This window comes from Lactuca serriola, chromosome 5, assembly GCF_051521515.1.
Source record: "Lactuca serriola cultivar US96UC23 chromosome 5, Lser_US96UC23_V15, whole genome shotgun sequence".
Lineage (NCBI taxonomy): Eukaryota > Viridiplantae > Streptophyta > Magnoliopsida > Asterales > Asteraceae > Lactuca > Lactuca serriola.
The window spans coordinates 99,707,746-99,726,594 of NC_136412.1; the positions used below are offsets into that span (position 1 = coordinate 99,707,746).

An 18,849-nucleotide genomic window follows, 5' to 3' on the forward strand; every position below is an offset into this window, starting at 1 on the left:
AATTAAGACACTAAAATACTTATGATCTCACCAGCTTTAAAGCTGATACTCGCTTTCAAAATAACTTGTATCCTCAGGTCAACCATAGACAGGTACCGATGCAAGGTTCAGAGAAGATGGTGCTCGTTCAAGACGCATCTTTCATTTTGAATTATTCTTTAGTGTCTATTATAATTTGACAGAACACACTTGTATAAAAACATTTTCAGTAGTACGGGCCCATACTACCTTCCACACCTACCCATATTTGTCTCAAGTATCATCATAACGCCCTAACAATATACATAAACATAATGAGCGCTCAATCCTCACTCCTAGAGAAATACTAAATATCTCATAACTAGCCTCCCGGCCTCACACAACCCACCCATCCATGAAAAATCCACCAACCCTGCAGCACTAGTGTATGCTAGCCATACATAACGCTGGACCCCATAGACTTTTGAATATTCGATCCTACCCTAAGCCCTAATCAATAAGAATAGAACATAAGGCCAAATCAAACATTCTCAGGCTATAAGATCTTAATTATATACAACCGTGATGCATACACAAGTAACTACAGTAATGATGTCAATCTCAATAAGGAAACCCTAGGCTAGCAGGCATCATGTAATCAGGCAATTCTATCATGCAATTCCTGAAGATCCCTAGCCTAGTACTAGCATGCTGTTCTAACATATCACATAATCAAATAACTATATGGTATTTTGGGGTCTACTTACTGGCTCTAGCTGATCATACTCCCTGCATCCTCCTTTACATATTTTGAAAACCATTTAAAAACTCATTTTAAAATCCTTCATTGATTTGAGACTGGATTCACACGAGTGTTCCTCCAATTCACTCAAACCAAGGCTCTAATACCAACTTGTAACACCCATAAAATTCAAGCCAAATTTAAACTTTTTAACACATTTTAAAACCATTAAGTTATTACAGGTTGTTTTCAAAATAGTTTAGACATCAGAGTATTCCCAGAATCAATCATGAAAATATAAGGAGGTGCACGATCACGCCTTCGCCTTCCCACAATCAACCGAAGTGCCTGAAACAAAATCAACAACTGTAAGCCTGAAGCTTAGTGAGTTTCCCCAAAATAACAACACCATACAAACATAACCATATCATATAACCAATACAGAACAGCATGCATAATGAGTCATCAGCCTGACTGGACTGCCTCATAGGCATTCAGTCTATCTGGACTGCTCTTCGAGCCTTCGACACGTTTGGACCGCCACGCATGGCCTACAGCCTATCCGGACCGCTCGCTGGGTATGTTGGCCTACAACACAAAGCAGGACCGCCTCAACCCAACTCTCAATCAAACAAACATGTGCACATAAATATCATACGCTAGCACATTTCATATAACAGTCAAACCGATCTAACAGATCACCAATCATAGAAACATCCCAATAACCGAGATACAGACCTAACCGGTCACTAACATAGCATCATCCTATAACCAAGACAATCATGTGCACATAGACATCATATAACATTAATGGGCCGACCTTGGTGCCTTCGACCCACGAGTGTGGTGAGAAGACTCACCTCAAATAACGAACGATAGCTGCCAATGTCCTGGCTCCGAATACCAGCTCTACTCAACCCCTAAACAGAAAAATTTCCTTAAATAAACCCCAAAATGCTCTAAAACCCATTACAAGTCAAACTTGATCAAGGACTAAAGTCAAAGGTCAAAGTCAACAATCCGAGTTGACCCAACTCGCTGAGTTGTCCTCTAACATTTCGAGTTTCTTCGTTAACTGTATAGATCGGGAAAACCCTAATCAACTCGCCGACTTCACTAGTGAACTCACCGAGTTAACCAGAAATCCAACAGTTTAATGCATTAAGCTGTTTCCATCGAATCAAGGAACTCCAATACTCAGATCTCCTTCCAAATGATGTCTAGAAGGGTAAAATTTCCAACTTTACCCTTAGAAGCTACCATAACAGGCCCAAACCCGAACCCTAGTCTCAAAAGAGTGAGACTTAACCCATTAAGCCCTTAACCCTCAAAACATAGTCCTAAAACATAGATCTAGCATCCCAAGGCTGGAAAATCATGTAAAGTTTCCAACTTTACGTTCATGCATGCTAGAAAGTGACCTAGGATTCAAAATGGCTTAATAAAGGACTTTATTGCATGAATGAGACCTAGAACCTAGTAAAGCTGGCAACTTTAATCCAAGAGAGGTCATGAAAGGGTCAGATCTTTCATGATAACCCCTGGAATCCTCAACTTCTTGGACAACCCAAACATAAACTCAATAATCAAGATGAAACATCAAACCAAGAGATCTAGATGATAACAAAGCAATGTATCAACTTTATACCTAAAAGGATTGCAACAAATGGAGAGATTCTGGATGTAAAGCCCTCCTTCCAAATTCGGTACCTCCAACTTCAAAGCTCCTTCCAAAGAATACCCAAAAGTCCAAAACCATCTCTTCAAGCCCACCACAAGCTCACACACTCAACCTTGGAGTATAATGTACGAAATTAGGGTTTCTAAACAAGGAGGATGGTAAGGAGGCCAACCCAGGGACTTAAGGTCTTTAAATAGGATGCAACACCCTAAAATTACGGTTTCCTTCATAGCCTCCAACTCGCCGAGTTGGGACACCCCGACTCGTCGAGTTGGTCCACAAATATCCGCGGCCAAAATCGTTCTCGACACAATGAGTCGGAGCTTCCAACTCGTCGAGTCCCAATTGAAAAATACAATTAATTAGAGAATTAAGCTTATACCAAAATCGAGCATTACAAAAATCATAGGTACTTTTAATTCTAGGGTTTTTTTTAAGAACATTAAAAACACGTGATCATTCAAAACCACTTTTTTGTTCCATACAAGAGATTTGCAATCGACGACTTGATCAGCCCCACCTAACCTTTCCAGTAACCTCTGTCTCACCTCACATCGCCGACGATCTCGGGCTCACCTCTCCTCGCATGCGATTGCGAGTCCCTAATGATTTAGTGTTGTGCTCGTTAGTAGCTAGGTGAACACTCAAAACACCTGGTCAGTGTTAGGTTTTCTCCACTGAGTAATCCCCTCCATGATTATGTGTTAATATCGGCTTATCTATTCATACATCATTACTTGCCTCTCCTTTTCTCTGCGTATCAAAATAACAACATCTACAGGTACGATTTACTCTATGCTAACCGGAATTCCTTTTACTTCTTTTGAATTTACTCATTATGTATCTATATTATTATTGATTTCATAGTGGAAACACAACTTAACAAGGTGTCATTTCGAATTTTCTTTTATTCTGTTTTTCCGTTCATCCCCTTTTCTGGGCAATTCCAAAAATTTTTGTCTGTTCATCTGTTCTTAGCCTTTGCTAATTTGGGTTTCTCTTAAGAGCATTCATATTTAGTTTTTGGTATGGATTTTGGTTGAAATTAAGGATCCTCTTAATGAAATTGATCCTCTGAGCTCAAGAATTCATCTCTAAAGGTAAGTAAAATTTAAATTTTGTTGATCTCATGTTATCTGTTAGGGAAGTTATTGACACCAATATTGATTTTGAGAAGAAAAAGAGGTAGAACAAACCCAAACGGCCAAACCTTTTAGTTTAGACATTTGATCTCCACACATGGTTGATGATAATGATGTATCTAAGAGACTAACAAATAAAAACACGAATCCATGTTAAAAATTCACCTTTTGATCTTAAAGTTTTGTTTGCAACTCTGTTATGCATTATATGATTCTTCTATTGTAAAATAATCAGAACCGCATGCTGAAATTCTTGTTAAATAACAAGTTGGAAAGGTATTGATGTTACTTCCTACTCGTTCAAAGTGTTTGTTCCCCTAACTGCAGGTAACAATTAAAAGAAAGTTAGTTTTAGGGTTCTTTCTATCCCCTTAATAATTTCTAGGCAAATGTTTGCCTAAAGTTCTATTTACTTGGTGGCTTGAATTGAAAGTAAAATGGCTTACAATGTCACTAAGTCACTTAATATTTGCTTGATGAAGATAACCTCAATAAGTTACTTGGTGCTATACGTGTGGATTCTTCATTCATGGGGCAACAATTCTAATCCATCTTTTGGATTCAACTTGGCATTAAGCTCATACTGTTTTTTCTGGCCTGTGAGCTTGATTGGTATCCAGACTACAACTGCACCAATGCACCCTGTCAACCCTCTCTTATAATAGATAAGCATTACTTAGTTGGACATGAATTCAAATTTACGGGTATTTTTACCATCTAATTAGTTAAAACGATATAGGTTGCTCCTTTTTTAAAAAAAAAGTTTTAATAGGCCACATGTAATAGTAATTTTGTAAAAATATGTTCAATATCTGAATGGTTAACAGTCGTTAAGTGGTTTATGGGTAATGTATTAAATGAATAAATGGTGTATGCCTAAGTGAGTGAAGAATGTTTCTTTTTGAATTGAATGAAATGTTTGAATGCAAAATTACCATTTTAACCTTGTAAGTGCTTATTTGGCTATGTTGTTTCATGAATTAATTTTCATAGTTGAACGGTTTAAGGATCATTTGGCTTGAAAGAGTGGTTAATGATATTCAAAAGGAGATCAAGAAAGTTGGAATTGTAATATTTTAAAAGAGCTTCTAGTTGGAGATCCCATTGGTTGATATTTAGCTCTTGCAATTGCTGCTCATAATCCTTCAATTACTTTAGTAATTATACTTGTAAATCGAGGTTGGTATTACTAATTATTTAATACACTTTATCTATTTATTCAATCACCTATCCTTCTTCTATCTATTTTAACAACTTCTTTCAAGAAAACACAACAACTAACTTTGGTTTTTCTACTTGAGGCTCTTCCTAATCTACTTTATGCTGCCTCATAATCTATTGTTGTGATGAAGCTATTCCTGTTTCTATTGTTGTTGCTTAAATAAAAAGTACTCATCCAATATGGACTGTGGTGTAGGTATTTGATATTTTATCAATGGCATGTGTCATTTTTTTAATAAACTTAAGATTTGATCCTGCCAAGGAAGCTCAGAAGGAAAGAGTTTTTAGGATTCTATATTCCAGTGATAAGGTTGGTAGCTTGATAGGCAAATCAGGGACAATAATTCAAGCTATATAAAATGAATTAGGTGCTCATATAGATGAAAGATCTAGTATGTTCTAGAGTCATATTAAAGTGATATTGTTAATTAACATATGATATTAAGAGGTCACACTAACAACAGCTCAATATAATTGATTATTTATTAGAAATTGATTTTAATAAATATTCAATAAACTCTTATGATTAATTGGAAAAATATTTATTTCATGGAAGTAATTATTTTTCAATTACAAGTAACATATTATTTCGTATGGTATGAATTAATAAGTCATGCACAACATTTTGGATTTGTTGAAACCTTTTGTTTTTTTTTCCTAAAGACATAGTTTATATTTTATAAATCTTTAGTTAATAAAATTTAAACTATTCTTCTCTTTCATTGCCGAAATTTGGAGATGCGTAACAAGGGATGATCTTTCAATTAATTTATTCAAAAGTAAAAGCATGGGGGACAAGCTTGTTTAAAGGTCTTGTAACATCCCAAAATTCAAAATTTTCATTTGTAATTAAGTAATTTATAAAATCGTTTACTGAAAACATTGTCAATATCATATCAATCCATAAACCATCATGAACATGTCTCAAAATGAAAACATCGAACAGTAGTATAAATCAAAGTACAATCTCAAAAAACTCATTACGGAAATCATGTGTGTGTGTGATGTGCTGCTACGCTGCCCGCTCCTTCCCCTAGGATGAAAAGGTATCTGAAACCAAAACTGAAAATGTAAGCACAAAGCTTAGTGAGTTCCCCCATCATACCACATACCATACAATCATACATGCTGCCAGGCAATTCTGGAGTGCCCGACCTACCCATATCAAGCCATTCTAGGGTGTTGACTACCCATGTCAGGCCATTCTGGGGTACCTGCCTACCCTCTGGTCTATCTCACCCGGTCACAGGGACTATTTCACCCTTACTAATATCATATAATAACATATCCTAAACATGCTATCAGACATATCTGGGGTGTCCGACCTACCCTTCGGTCCTAACAACCGATTGGGGGACTATTCCTTCATACTACCACTATCACATAAAACATAACATACTGACACATAGAACATATCAAGTAATAGCAAACCAGACAATTATCACAAAGACAATCATCTCAACTATAATCAACTACTAGTGGGTCGACCTTGGTGCCTTAGACCCACTTCTCCTGGAAGGTAACTCACCTCAATGTCGCTTAGTGTCTGAACTGTCCTCGGCGTGAAAATCGACTCTCCTTGACTCCTCGATCCCTACACGACAACCCTTCTAAGTTATCAATTTGTACTTGTAACCCTAAGCCAGGGTCAACTTAAATCCGGTCAAAGTCAACTTTGGTCAACATCCAGTTGACTTGACTCGCCGAGTTGGTCTACCAACTCGTCGAGTCCATACTCCTCCAATTCAATACAACTCCCAACTCTACTTGTCGAGTTTAGCAAGAACCCGACGGGTTCTCCTTCAATCATACCATAGGGACCATCTTCAACCAACTCGCCGAGTTCCCCTTGAACTCGTCGAGTTCATCTCCCTCAAAAGAATGTGTTCAGTCTATGACTTGTCGAGTTGTATGAACAACTCAACGAGTCCATCTTCATGGTTTAGGAGATTGCCTTGGACTCGCCGAGTTTATTCATGCACTCGTCGATTCCCATGATTTCGAGGTCCATAATCTCGTCCAACTTTGTTGAGTCATTTTCTAGACTCAACCAGACCCCCAATACCGCAAAGGTTGGGGAACCACTACTCGACTCGTCGAGTCCCAAGAACAATTCGTTGAGTCCACTAAAGTCCATGTCCTTAAACTCGATTTTTGCTAAGCTTATCTCATCCAAACTCCAAAGGGTAGATCTGACCTCCTAGGGTCGATATAACACGTAAAGTCACAAACTTTATGTCCATGCATGCGTCATTAAGCTCAAAATGACAAAAAATGAGACCTACAAGATGCATTGGGCTCTCATGGCCATAGATTTGGCACCTTTATGCCATGAGACCCCTCCAAAGACCAATATCTGAAGCCATAAGTCCGTATTACCCTCCATAACTCGAAAATGGCTTAGAATGCTCTAAATATACCAAAATCCAAGCCCTAAAGATGATTAAACACATGGAAGATCAAGATAGATGCTTTTTACCTTAAATGAGATGGAAATGGAACACAATCTCTGGATCTTCTAGCTTCAACCCGAACTCCCAAGCTCCTTTCCTCTTCTCAAGCTTTACAATCGACCAAAATGCACAAAAATGGCCTTAGAACACTCAAACAAGGCTAAGGTTTCAGACTAATGTCTTCTGGAAGTATAGGGATGATAGAGGTTTAGATAGGGAGAGATAAGTTGTTTAAATATGGTTCAAACCCTCAAATTTAGGGTTTCACTCAAACAACATCTACTCGCCAAGTCGGTCTCCCGACCCGTCGAATAAATCAATTAAACTTCACGCGGATCATGAGTCTACTCGATGAGTTGGGCCCCCAACTCGTCGAGTCCCAGAGAAAAATATAAGAATTACTTGAATTAAATACATACTAGGAAGCAGGTGTTACAAATCTCCCCCACTTATTTTACACTTCTTCCTCGAATACTGCTTCTGGGTCCTGAAATGGTTTAGGGTAAGGCTCCCTCATCTCATCCTCCGGCTCCCAGGTCCACTCCGAGGCCTTGCGGTGCTGCCATTGCAACTTCACTAGCTCCACCCTCTTGTTCCTCGAATCCTTTGACTTCCGGTCGAGGATCGTCATAGGCCGCTCGATGTAGTTCAAACTGTCATCTACCTGAATATTCTCCAAGGGCACCACTACTGAGTCGTCCACCAGACACTTCCCGCAACTGGGAGATGTGGAACGTACTGTGAATCTGAATGAGTTCGGCTAGTAGGTCCAGCGGTTATGCCACCTTACCCACCCGGGCTACAACCCTAAAAGGTCCAATATACCTGGGGCCAACTTCCCCCGCTTCCTGAATCGAATGATGCCCTTCCAACACGACACTTTCAGGAGTACCATATCCCCGACCTGGAATTCCAGGTCCGATCGACACTTGTCGGCATAACTTTTCTACCGACTCTGAGCAGTCTGAAGCCTGCTCCGAACCTGATGGATCCTCTCTGTAGTCTTGAGTACCACTTCGGTACTCCTCATGACCCTCTGACCAACCTCACCCTAGCATATCGGGGTCCTGCACTTCCTCCCATACAACATCTTGTAAGGAGGACAGTCAATACTCGCATGATAGCTGTTATTATAGGAGAACTCCGCCAGAGGAAGGTAAGTATCCCAGCTACCTCCGAAGCCTAAAACACATGCCTGCAACATGTTCTCCAGAGTCTGGATGGTCCGCTCACTCTGACCATCCGTCTGTGGATGAAAAGCAGTGCTGAAGTGCAAACAAGTACCCAACTTGTCATGAAACTTCTTCCAGAATCTGGAAGTTAACCGCACGTCTCGATCCAAAATCATTGATATTGGCACTCCGTGTCGAGCTATTACCTCTCGAATGTAGATATTGGCCAACTTCTTGACCGAGATGCTCTCCTGGATCGGTATGAAATGGGCACTCTTAGTCAACCGATCCACGATGACCCAAATAGGATCCACTCCCCGTGCAGTCCTAGCAAGCTTTGTGATGAAATCCATAGTGATGTCCTCCCATTTCCACAACGGAATGTCCAACGGCTGCGTCTTGCCGTGTGCCCTCTGTTGCTCGGCCTTGACCTTCTTGCAGGTCATGCATCTCTATACAAACCAAGCTACGTCCCTCTTCATGCAGGGCCACCAATAATCAGGACGAAGATCCCTGTACATCTTCGTCGCCCCGGGATGAATAGAAAACCTGGATCTGTGCGCTTCCTCCATTAATACCTGGTGTACACCCCCATGATATGGGCCCCACACTCTACGGTGTAGCGTCAACAATCCACGACTCTCATAATCAAAGGAGGAAACCTGACCCACAATACACTCACTCTTTCGGCGTTCCTCCTTCATGACCTCTAGTTGAGCCTCTCGAATCTGCTCCAACAGCGGGGTCACAACCGTCATCCTCATACAGGTATCCCTGATCAGTGCTGCCTTGCGGCTAAGCGTGCCGGCCACGAAATTGGCCTTCCCTGGGTGCTAGAGGATCTCACAATCATAATCCTTTACCACATCAAGTCACCGACACTGCCTCATATTCAGATTTAGCTGATCCATGAGATACCTCAGGCTCTTGTGGTCCGTGTAAATGGTACAACGAACCCCGTAGAGGTAATGACGCAAAATCTTCAGGGCAAAAACGACAGCCCCCAGCTCCAAATCATGCGTCAGATAGTTCTCCTCCTGAGGCTTCAACTGCCTCGAAGTGTTAGCGATAACATGTCCTCTCTGCATCAATACCGCTCCCAAACGCGAGATGGACGCATCACAATACACTACAAAATCATCCATGCCCTCTGACAGGGCTAAGATTGGCGCCTCGCAAAATCTTTGTCTCAACGTCTCAAATGCGGTATGCTACTCAGGCCCCCATCGAAAGACCACGAATTTCCTCGTCAACCGGGTCAGGGGCACGACTATCTTGGAGAAGTCCTGAATGAATCTCCGATAATAGCCTGCCAGTCCCAAAAAGCTCCGAATCTCATATGGAGACCTCGGAACCTCCCACCTCATCACAGCCTCTACCTTGGTCGGGTCAACCGAAATCCCATTCTGGTTGACAAGGTGCCCAAGAAACTACACCTTGCACAACCAGAACTTACACTTGGAGAACTTAGCATACAAGCTCTCCCTCCTCAAAGTATCCAAAACCTCCCGCAAGTGCTCCTCATCCTGCTCCTGCGTCTTGGAATAAACCAAGATATTGTCAATGAAAACAATCACAGACCTATCCAACATCCACCTACACGCGTGGTTCACGAGATTAATGAACGTGACAGGAGCATTGGTGAGCCCAAAAGGCATCACCACGAACTCATAGTGACCATATCGCGTCCGAAAAGCAGTCTTCTGCACATCCTCCTCTCTGACCCTCACCTGATGATAACCCGAACGCAAATTAATCTTGGAAAACCAAGATGCTCCCTGAAGCTAGTCAAAGAGATCATCAATCCTCGGGAGTGGGTAACGGTTCTTCACTGTTACCTTATTCAGCTCCCGGTAATCTATACACATCCGATGCGACCCGTCCTTTTTCACAAATAAAATCAGGGCTCCCCAGGGCAAACTGCTCGGCCTAATGAATCCCCTATCTAACAACTCCTGCAACTGTGTAGACAACTCCTGCATCTCAGGAGGAGCCAACCGATACGGTGCCTTCGCTATCAGAGCCGCACCAAGGACTAGGTCGATCCTGAACTCTGCCTGCCTCTCCGGAGGTATCCCAGGCATCTCCTCAGGAAATACACCGGCGAACTCTCGTGCCACCGACACATCGCCCACCGTCACCTTACCCGCCTCCCGGGTGTCCATAACATAGGCAGCATATCCATCGCAACCCTGCTGGAGGTAGCGCCTTGCCCTCGCTGCTGAACATAAGGTTGGTTCTCGTTGTGGCCTATTGCCCTGAATCGCCAGTTCTCCCCCACTTGGCGTCCTGATTTGCACAAACTGTTGCACGTAGTCGATCACCGCCCTATTAGGGCTTATCCAATCCATGCCTATAATAACCTTATTCCCCTGCAACGTTATGCGAACCAAGTCTACTAGGTAGCGCTCCTCGAACAATCTCAAAACACAATCTCTGAAAACCTCTGATGCTCGTACTGACCGATCGTCCGCAATCTCGACCTCTAGAGTGCAATCCAATGTGCCTGAGGACTCAGGAAACCTCTTGCTAAGCGTAATAGAGATAAATGATCGGGTAGCACCCGAATCAAACAACACCTGAACTGGAATACCGTTCACATGGAACGATCCTAAACAGAGCACACACAGACACACACACACACACACACACATATATATATATATATATATATATATATATATATATATATATATATATATAGACACACACACACACACACACACACACATATATATATATATATATATATATATATAACATATCAAAATCATAGCGACATATCATAAAAGATTAGAGAGAAGAAATCATACATGTCACCACATCGGGTGCAGCGCGTGCCTCCTCGGCTGTCAGCTGAAATGCTCGGCTCCATAGCCTCTGCCTTGACCTTCCGGCCCTCTGTAACTCGTGCAGTTGCTGGAGTCGGCGCCACCACTATTGCTAGTGCTGCTGCTATCAATCTAGGGCAGTTGGCCTTTTTATGGCCCCTCTGATTGCAATGGAAGCAAATCAGGTCTAATGTCTGAACTATGGGGGCGGGGGCAATAGAATTCCTGCCAAAGTGCCCCGTCTTGCCGCACTTGTAGCAGCCTGACGATCCCGCTCTACAAGCTCCCTCATGCGGCCTGCCGCATTTCCTACAGCGGCTCTGGCCCGGCTGGTCCTTCGACCTAACGTCAGATCCCTTGGGTTTCTTACCCGAAACCCCTGTAACCTGCTCAGCCTCTGCCTTCCTCTTCCCGAGGTGCTCCAAATCAATCTCCCTCTCCCGCGCCTTGGCAATCATGGACTCCAAGGTCGGGCAGGCTGAATAGCTTACATGCTCCTGAATATCAGCCCTCAACATATCATGGTAGCGGGTCTTCCGCATCTCCTCATCCCCCACATACTGAGGTACTAACAAGGCCCTCTCCCTGAACTTGGCGGTGATCTCCGCCACTATCTTGATCGTCTGTCTCATATCAAGAAACTCTCTGGCTAGCTGCTAAAGCTCCACAGCCGGCACAAACTTAGCCCTAAACCTGGTCACAAAATCTGCCAAAGTCATAGCCTCGATGGTTGGGGATCCCAGCGAGTCACCAACTGACTCTCACCAGTCCCTAGCTCTATCCCTTAAACATCCCGCAGTAAAGCGGACCTTCGACCTCTTCGGGCAGAAGCTCGTCAACTATGTAGACTCAATGTCTGCGATCCATCTCCTAGCAGCAATGGGGTCCTTCACCCCATGAAAGTCCGGTGCACCACTTCTCCTGAAGTCCTTGAAGGACAGTGTACGCGTAATCGCCATATTGAAAACAAACACAATGATGTGAGGGTCATGCATACTCTCAAGAGATTTCACACACTCTCCAAGTTTCCTGGTTCTATACCAGCCTTCCTTGATTCGTGTACGGATCATCTGCTTCCAGTAGTACGAGCCCATACTACCTTCCACATCTATCCTTACGTTCCTCAAGAACTGCCTTGACTTGACCAAGTCCCTTTTCTACTAATATAACTTCCCAACTAATCTCATCCTAGGCTTTCCTAGGATACCCTCCGACATACTCTCCGCCATCAGCTGCACTAGGAGTCCCTACCACCTTTCCCTAACTAGCTTGCAAATATTGTTACATATTCGCCTACTATTTAGTTAAAGCTAGCCAGAACCCTTATAGCATCAAGCAAGCAACATTTGGGCATCGAGTGACCAAATCAAGCATAACCTAATTAGGCTTTCATGCTGTTGAGTAACAGCCCTAGCATACAACTCAATAAGCTTATACAACAGGAATATAAGGCATCCTTCCTAGATCCTTAGTTCTATTCTAGCATGCAGTTATCAGAATCATATCATATAACATAACGTAACAAGTATGGGTATCTTGGGGAAAACTTACTTGAGTTCGGTCGGTCGCACGCATCACACACCTCGTTCCTTCCTAAAATTCTTTAACTTAGATTTTAGAAAACTATTTTCTTGTAAAAATCCTTCAAGCCCTCGATTTGAATCTAGACACCCCCAAAGGTGTGTCCAAATCCCTCAAACCAAGGCTCTGATACCAACTTGTAACATCCCAAATTTCGAGTCAAAAATTTTTGTTTGTAATTAAGTAATTTATAAAATCGTTTACTAAAAACATTGTCAATATCATATCAATCCATAAACCATCGTGAACATGTCTCAAAATCAAAACATCGAACAATAGTATAAATCAGAGTACAATCCCAGAAAACTCATTGCGAAAATCATGTGTGTGTGTGTGATGCACTGCTACGCTGCCAACTCCTACCCCTTGGATGAAAAGGTACTAGAAACCAAAACTGAAAATGTAAGCACAAAGCTTAGTGAGTTCCCCCATCATACCACATACCATACAATCATACATGCTGCCAGGCAATTCTCGGGTGCCCGACCTACCCATATCAATCCATTATGGGGTGTTGACTACCCGTGTCAAGCCATTCTAGGCTGCTGACTACCCATGTCAGACCATTCTAGGGTGCCTGCCTAGCCTCCGGTCTATCTCACCCGGTCACAGGGACTATTTCACCCCTACTAATATCACATAATAACATATCATAAACATGCTTTCAGACATATCTGGGGTGTCCGACCAACCCTTCGGTCCTAACAACCGACCGGGGGACTATTCCCTCATACTACCACTATCACATAGAACATAGCATACTGGCACGTAGAACATATCAAGTAATAGCAAACCAAACAATTATCACAAAGACAATCATCTCAACTACAATCAACTACTAATGGGTCGGCCTTGGTGCCTTAGACCCACTTCTCCTGGAAGGTAACTCACCTCAATGTCGCTTAGTGTCTGAACTGTCCTCGGTGTGAAAATCGACTCTCCTCGACTCCTCAATCCCTACACAACAACCCTTCTAAGTTATCAATTTGTACTTGTAACCCTTATCCAGGGTCAACTAAAATCCGGTCAAAGTCAACTTTGGTCAACATCCAATTGACTTGACTCCCCGAGTTGGTCTACCAACTCGTCAAGTCCATACTCCTCCAACTCAATACAACTCCTAACTCTACTTGTCGAGTCTAGCAAGAACCCGCCAGGTTCTCCTTCAATCTTACCATAGGGACCATCTTCAACCGACTCGTCGAGTTCCCCTTGAACTAGTCGAGTTCATCTCCCTCAAAAGAATGTGTTTAGTTGATGACCCTCCGAGTTGTATGAACAACTTGTCGAGTCCATCTTCATGGTTTGGGATATTGGCTTGGACTCTTCGAGTTTATTCATACACTCATCGAGTCCCATGATTTCCAGGTCTATAATCTCGTCCAAATTTGTTGAGTCGTTTCCTAGACTCAACCATACCCTTAATACAGCAAAGGTTGGAACCACTACCCGTGTAGCCGAGTCCCAAGAACAACTCGTCGAGTCCACTAAAGTCCATGTCCATAAACTCGATTTCTGCTAAGCTCATCTCATCTAAAGGGTAGATCTGACCTCCTAGGGTCGATATAACACGTAAAGTCATGAACTTTACGTCCATGCATGGGTCTTTAAGCTCAAAAGGACCAAAAACGAGACCTACAAGATACATTGGGCTCTCATGGCCATAGAGTTGGCACCTTTATGCCATGAGACCCCTCCAAAGACCAAGATCTAAAGCCATAACTCCATATTACCCTCCACAACCCGAAAATGGCTTAGAATGCCCTAAATATACCAAAATCCAAGCCCTAAAGATGATTAAACACATGGAAGATCAAGATAGAAGATTTTTACCTAAAATGAGCTGGAAATGAAACACAATCTCTGCATCTTCTAGCTTCAACTTTAACTCCCTAGCTCCTTTTCTCTTCTCAAGCTTCACAATCCCCCAAAATGCACAAAAATGACCTTAGTGCACTCAAACAAGGCTAGGGTTTCAAGCTAATGTCTTTTGGAAGTATAAGGGACAATGGATGCTGAGATGGGGATAGATAAGTTGTTTAAATAGGGTGCAAACCCTCAAATTTAGGGTTTCACTCAAACATCATCTACTGGCCGAGTTGGTCTCCCGACTTGTCGAGAAGATCACTTAAACTTCCCGTGGATCATGAGTCTACTCGACGAGTTGGGCCCCCAACTCGTCGAGTCCCATATAAAAATATAAGAATTACTTGAATTAAATACATATCAGGAATCAGGTGTTACAGGTCTTAATGATTAAGGACCTTTAGGTTAAGCGTATGCTATAAATAAGTTAGTTGCCTGCATTTTGGTTCACTCTTGTGAAAGTGAAGAAAATTTGTGATTTCTCTTCTCCCCCCCTCCTCTGTTCTTTTGCTTTGAACATTTGAAGATTTATTACTTGTTTTTATGCTCTCTTTAGGTTCTTAATTTGATAAGAACATAAAGCTTAAGAGTCTTAAGAGTTTTATACAAAAGAACTAGCATTCTACATAAAGTTGAGTCATTGTTGGTGTCTCTAAAGTTTATCATTCTTCATCAACTTCCAAGCCTCTCAAGAGGATCCAAAGAACTACAAAGCTTGTCTTTTATTCATCATCTTCGTTGGTTGGTGTTGGTTTCTTTAAAAAATGTGCAAGATGATCCTTGGTGGGTTTAACTTGTTTTTGTTATTAAAAAATGATCAAGTCTTCCGTTGCCAAATTTTTTGTTTTTGAAACTAGTTTTTGAATAAAAACCTAACAATTGGTATCAGTGCAATCTTGCAAGTTTAGTTAGATTTTTTTTATTTTTGGAAATCCTAGTTTTTTGAGAATACAAATAGCTTGGTTTTGTATAAAAACAAGTTCATATATATTTTCTATGACAATTTTATAATTGTTATTTTATGTGACAAAAGTTTTAATGCATCTTTTGTCATTTTAAAGTTGTCTTAGAAAAACAAAGGTTGTTTTATGTGTATGTTGATATGTATGATGTGGATAAACTAGCCAATGATCATTGTTTTTGTTGTATTATTGTGTTTGGTGTTTTTATTATAGAATGGTTGTAATAATTTATTTATTCAAATGGTATGTAATAAATTAAATAGATTTGTTTTCTTCGTTTATTGTTGTAAGTAATAGATAAGTTATTACAAATAATTATACAAAAGCATAACAATAAATGAAGTTGGAACCTTTTTTCTGAAGACCAAAGAGTAATTTTTGAGTCTAAAAGGTGTGCAAGATTTTCAATAACAATTTCTGAAAAGTGTCACTAATGCTATTGATAAAGGATTGTCGGAATTTTAGCGACAATTGCTGAAATATTGCTATAAAGAAGCTTTTCAAATCTTTTGCAAGCAAATAGTGTTCTCTCAAGTGGGAGCTTCTACAACAACATTACAAGAATATCTTTTGACCCTTTAAAATATCCCTTTAGGAATGGACTTGGAATTTTTATATTGGCTCATAAAAAATATCATTAGTTGGTTATGTTATGCACATATATTTTATACATGTTTTTCTGTTGTTTATTTTATGTAATTATTATGTGTGGTTGATAAATTAACATTTCACATTCTAAAATAATTTTAGACAAAAAAACATCACATGAAGTTTGGTTTTCAAAATTAACAATGTAATGTAAGAAGTTGTTATTTTAAATAAAATTTGATTTATAAAAACGTTTATAACGTTTTTGAAATACTCAAATGTAGTTTTAAAATGGTGATTTTTGGAACTTATAAAAACTCAAAATATCTTTAAATATTATTAAAAAAGAACCCTTAATTCAAAACTAAAGAAATCAGGACCATTGATAGTTTTTCAATCCTATATTTTTCACCTTTAGATTATTTGTTGACATCATCATTAACCAAATAACTAGAAACCTAAATCCCCCATATTCATTATTCATTGTCTTCCTAATTTTTTTGCAATTTAAAATTTTAAATCGGCAAATCTCCCGATCTTTCAGGCTAATTTCTTGAGTTTTCCATAATCTATTACCTTCTCTCTTCTGATTCTGCAACACTCCTCCCTTAACCTCCGAGTCCCACATTCTATTTTACACTCATCTTCTCATTATTTCTATTCCTAATGAATTAGGATTCTTTGGGGGTGTTTAGGATTGTTTTTAACCTAAAAAGTCCTTTTTGACAAAAGGACTTTTTAACTTATAACTTTTTTCAAAAAATATTTTTAAAATGTGTTTGGATAACTTTTGAGGAAGGCAAAGACCAAAAAACCAAATGTCACATATTCTTGGATTTTAAAACAACTTCATTTTCTTTTTGGCAAAAAGTCATTCTAAAAGAACTTTTAGAATAGCTAAACACCTTTTTAAACTTTTAACTTTTTGAAAAGGCCAAGAGTCCAAAAATTCATTTTAAAAAGTAATCCCAAACACCTTCTTTGTTTCTCCTCATATCTCCTCAAATCATCGAAACCATAGCTTCCCCATCGTCTGCTAAACCCACCACCATCACTGCCTCCCCATCATTACTCTTCATCTTAGAGTTCCATCTGACATCCAACGTTACCTCGAAGTTATGAAGGCAGATCCGTCGAGTCCAGGTACGGTTAGGGTTTGATTTTAAGGATTCTTTTTCCTATACATCATACTGTAATCAGCTACGTTTTTTCCTGTACCTTTTAGTTTTGATGAAGAAAGTTCTAATACAGCTCAAAAAGAGGTTCACGATTGTGGCTTCATTAATTATTATTTTCCCTCGTGTAGAGGTTATTCTGTTTTGGATCTTCTTTTGAATTTTTGTAGTTAAACATTCTTTAATTGCTTTAATTACACCGGATATTCCCCTAGGAACATTGACAAATAGTAAATGCTCATATTTACCCCTGCAGGGTTCGTAAGGTGATTATGTTGACATAATGTTTGGTGATAAGGAAAGAAGAAGAATGATGGCTAGAACCAGAAGCGGTAACCAAATAGGATGAAAAGCTATATGTTTAACTCTTCATTATGAAGAAACCGAAATGGTATGTGATTGTGGTTTCTCTTTATAAATATGTGGAATGAACTTTGGTTCTTGAACTGTGACTGAATTCAACTTCTCATACACACAAGTACTTTACTTTCATTTTTATGTTTGTCTTTTTGATGTATCAATTAGTTATATATGATTTACTTCTCAAAACTGATTGCTTATGTTTATCTTAATAAAAAATACAGGGAAGGCCTCTTTAAGCACCATAAGAGGAGTTCAGTTAAAGTGGATATCATTAAACCTGAATTGAGCTACAAATGGTACTAATCAAAACCCGTTATATTGTTATTTCTTTCTTAATCTAATTTCTATGAATAATTTCCTTTTTCTAATTTAGCTAATATCCAATAACTTTTCTTTGTTCTATTTTAAATTTGTTTGATGTATCTATGTATGCAAGAACTACTTAGCAACCTAGGAATTAATCTTGATAAAAGCATTGTATCTAATACTTTTTGTGTAATATTAACAGTTATAGCTTTACAAGGAATGTATAGGCATTTTCATACTCAACCACATCTCGAGGGATGGGAATCAAATGGTGGTGATCTTTGTCAAGAATTGTGGCATGGCTCCCTCTCATTTGATTCGAAAGGTCATTTTATTTCTCAAATTAGTTCTAAATCTTAATAATTCAAAAAGGCTAAGTTAATTATGTGCTTTAATAGTTATTGTATTTTAAATTGTTTTCTTTATTCATATGATTAGTTAGTACTATTTCGATATATATATATATATATATATATATATATATATATATATATATATATATATATATATAGTTTATGGGACATTCACACTATTTTACCCTTTAGGGACAAAGAAATAATTATTTAGAAGTATAATTATTTTTACGCTATGTAAACACTATGAAAGGTAATACATACATTTACAAGAAAAATAGTTTTCACTACACTAGACGTAAACCAGTTAATACAGTTTTTGTGAGACATACATTCACCATACATACCAGAGCACACACGAAAGTCATGTATTATAACCAGTGTCTCTTGTAGGGAGAGCATGACACTTGTGTATAGATCTATATGGTACTGACAATCTCGCACCTAAACTGTTA

At 39.7% G+C, this 18,849-nt stretch overlaps 2 long non-coding RNA genes across 2 annotated transcripts; both read left to right on the forward strand.

The window, feature by feature from the left end:
* The first annotated feature begins 2,884 nt into the window (after positions 1 to 2,884).
* On the forward strand, positions 2,885 to 4,474 carry LOC145051190 (uncharacterized). Its single transcript, XR_013683451.1, has 2 exons — positions 2,885 to 3,162; positions 4,006 to 4,474. It is a non-coding gene; the product is annotated as an uncharacterized LOC145051190 (long non-coding RNA).
* A 13,167-nt stretch (positions 4,475 to 17,641) lies between these two features.
* On the forward strand, positions 17,642 to 18,367 carry LOC145051191 (uncharacterized). The gene is made up of 3 exons (XR_013683452.1): positions 17,642 to 17,763; positions 17,957 to 18,031; positions 18,244 to 18,367. It is a non-coding gene; the product is annotated as an uncharacterized LOC145051191 (long non-coding RNA).
* The last annotated feature ends 482 nt before the right edge of the window (positions 18,368 to 18,849 follow it).